This window comes from Urocitellus parryii, unplaced genomic scaffold (genome assembly GCF_045843805.1).
Source record: "Urocitellus parryii isolate mUroPar1 unplaced genomic scaffold, mUroPar1.hap1 Scaffold_67, whole genome shotgun sequence".
Lineage (NCBI taxonomy): Eukaryota > Metazoa > Chordata > Mammalia > Rodentia > Sciuridae > Urocitellus > Urocitellus parryii.
The window spans coordinates 685,024-688,914 of NW_027554122.1; positions in this window are offsets into that span (position 1 = coordinate 685,024).

A 3,891-nucleotide genomic window follows, 5' to 3' on the forward strand; every position below is an offset into this window, starting at 1 on the left:
ATGTATGTTTAGAAAAGAAAGCTTAAATAACCATAAAATACAAGATTAGAAAATTTTGACTGGGAAAACAGTGTGGATTTCACTAGTGCTTTATTTAAAGCTTTTTTAAAAAAAATAAATTCAGGTTACTTTATTTCTTTCAAAATTTTCTTTCAATCACATAAACAAATGTTTCCCATCAAATAATGTCTTTCTTGCCAGTTGTCACTAATCAAATTAGTAAATGATCCTTATGCACTGCAGGGAGCTTACTTCTTGGTTCATTGTTAGAATAGATTTGGGGATTTTGTAAGGCATTTGAATCATCTATTTGCTACCTTGGCTTTAATAATTAGCTATTTTGCATAAAGGATGTTTACTAGGGAGTTTCAAATGGCACCCAGCAACCTAATTTAAAAAAAAAATCAACATTTTTAATCATTCCCAGCAGAGAGCAGGAATCAGAATCTGGATGAATAAAGAAAGCTGGGTATCTAAAAAAAACATTTTAGAAAAGATGCCTATTTTTTTCATTTACATTTCTGACTTTTCCTTAGAAGAAAACCACTTGTGATCAGGGATACTGACACATGGGAAAGTGGAGGATAGCTAGCTCACAGAGGAGATGACTGGAGCTTAATCCCCTGGAAAACCTTGAAAATGGAATAAACTCCTGTTAGAAAATCAATCTTGGTGAGAGATTAAAAAAGGGGGGGGTACTTAAAGAAAAATCCTTAAAATCAGTGATTGGGTATTGCTTCTAGGGTTATAAATTCCCAGTCAACTCAGGCCTGACACTTGAGCAGATTGGCCTTCTCCTTTTGTTTTTTGAAAAACAAGGATATAACCAAACCAAAACAGAGAACATAAAACAAAACAAACAAACAAAAACCAACCAACCAAACAAAACAATACAGAAAAACCCTTCAAGCCCAGATTTACAGGTATTTAAGAATTTGGTGCACACAGAAATGGTAGAATCCCATCTGTTCCAAGGAGGTGGCATCTGACAGATAAAAGAGTGTGGGGTAGGAGAATGTATTGCCATTTCTATGGAACCCCAAATAATCAGATATTATGATGAATATAATTATAAACAGTATAAGTGGTCTATATTTAAATTGTTTATATGGGGGTAAAGTGCCTTTGAAGTACAATGAAAGCACAGCCTATCAAACTGAAAAGGCTGACGTTTTTGTTTTTGTTTTTCTCATTAGTTATACATGAAAGAAGAATGCACTACAAGTCATTTTATACAAAGGGAGCATAGTATTTCACTTCTTGGTTGTACACAAAGAACAGTCACACCATTTGTGCAATGATACATGTACATGTAATGATGTCTTTTCCCTCACACTATCCCCCCTCCCCTCCCCTTTGTCCAATCCAAAGTTCCTCTGTTCATCCCATGCCACCCACCCACCCCCGTTATGTATCAACATCCACTTATCAAAGAGAACATTAGGCCTTTGATTTTTTGGAATTCGCTTACTTCACTTAGTATGATAGTCTCCAATTCCATCCATTTACCAGAAAATTTCACATTTTATTCTCTTTTAATGTTGAATAATATTCCATTGTGTATATATACCACTGTTTCTTTATCCATTCATCTGTTGAAGGGCATCTAGGTTGGTTCCACAGTTTAGCTATTGTGAATTGTGCTGCTATAAACATTGACATGGCTGTGTCACTGTAGTATGCTTTTTAAAAGTCCTTTGGGGATAGACCAAGGAATGGAGTAGCTGGGTCAAGTGGTTGTTCCATTTTAAGTTTTCCAAGGAATTTCCATACTGCTTTCCAGAGTGGTTTCACCAATTTGCTATGTATGAGTGTGCCTTTCCCCCCACATCCTCACCAATACTTTTGTTGTTTGTATTCTTGATAACTGCCATTCTGATTGGAGTGAGATGAAATCTTAGTTTTAATTTTCATTTCTCCAATTACTAGAGATGTTGAACATTTTTTTATATATTTGTAAATTGATTGTATATCTTCTTCTGAGAAGTGTCTGTTCAATTCCTTAGCTCATTTATTGATTGTTTTTTTTGGTATTAAGTTTTTTGAGTTCTTTATATATCCTGGAGATTAATACTCTATATGACATGTCTGTGGTAAAAATTTGGTCCCATTCTGTAGGCTCTCTTTTCACCTCACTGATTGTTTCTTTTTCTGAAAAAAAAAGCTTAGTAGTTTGAATCCATTGCATTTATTGACTCTTGATTTTATTTCTTGCAATTTAGAAGTATTTTTAAGGAGGTCGGGGCCTAATCCAACATGATGAATACTTTGACCTACTTTTTCTTCTATTAGGCACAGGGTCTCTGGATCCAGGGGTCCTTGATCTGCTTTGGGTTAAGTTTTGTGCATAGTGAGAAATAGAGTTTTAATTTCATTTTGCTGCATATGGATTTCCAGTTTTCCCATCAACATTTGTTGAAGAGGCTATCTTTTTTCCAATGTATGTATTTGGTGCCTTTGTCTAGTATGAGATAACTGTATTTATAGGGTTTGTCTCTGTGTCTTCTCTTATGTACCATCAGTCTACAAGTCTATTTTGGTGCCAATACCATGCCATTTTTGTTACTATAGCTTTGTAATACAGTTTAAGGTCTGGTATTGTGATGCCTCCTGCATCACTCTTCTTGCTACGGATTGCTTTGGCTACTCTAAATCTCTTATTTTTCCCATATATATTTCATGATCCCTTTTTCTATTTCTATAAGGAATGATGTTGGGATTTTAATTGGAATTGCATTAAATCTGTATAGCACTTTTTGCCAATATTAATTTTGCCTATCCAAGAGCATGAAAGATCTTTCCATATTCTAAGGTCTTCTTCAATTTCTTTCTTTAGTGTTCTATAGTTTTCATTGTAGAGGATTGATTCCCAAGTATTTTATTTATTTATTTATTTATTTGAAGCTATTGTGGATGGGGTAGTTTTTCTAATTTCTCTTTCAGAGGATTCATCACTGATACATGGAAATGCATTTGTTGTATGGGTATTGATTTTATTCTAGAAGTTTTCTGGTGGAATTTTTTGGATCCTCTAAATATAGCATCATGTTGTGGGAAAATAGTCATAGTTTGAATTCTTCTTTTCCTATTCATACACCTTTAATTTATTACATCTGTCTAATTGCTCTGGCTAGAATTTCAAGGACTATGTTGAACATAAGTTGTGACAGAGGGTATCCCTTTCTCATCCCAAGTTTTAAAATGCTTTGAATTTTTCTCTAGCTAAAAATATTTTGGCTTTGGGTTTAGCATAGATTGCTTTTACAATGTTAAGGTATGTTCCTACTACCCCTAGTTTTTCTAGTGTTTTGAACATTAAAGGTGCCATATTTTATCAAATGCTTTCTCTGTATCTATTGATATAATCATCAGATTCTTATCTTTAAGTCTATTGATGTGATGAATTATGTTCATCGATTTCCATATGTTGAGCCAGCCTTGCATCCCTGGGATGAACCCCACTTCATCATGGTGCATTACTGGAAATGTTGTTCTTTTTAATAATTAAATCAATTCAGAGATATGAAGGAACATGTCCCAAGAAAACAAAATAATAAAATAAGCTGTATATATTTTAGTAAACCTAAGAGGGGTATTCATAAAGAACAGAGTTTAAAAAGTAGAAAGACAAATTATTCTCAATGAATGGCAATTAGCCTGAAAACCTTTCAACAAGGCAATTAGACTCTAAAACAGAATTTAATGTTGGTTTCCCTAGAATGAGAAGAAAACCACCCTTTTACTCTCAACACACACACACACACACACACGTACACACACACACACACACACACACACACCAAAATAAATCTAGAACTGTATTCAGTGAAATGATTTTTCTGTAACAAAGTAGGAACAAGAAAAAATTCTGAAAATTCGATATGGGTTTAG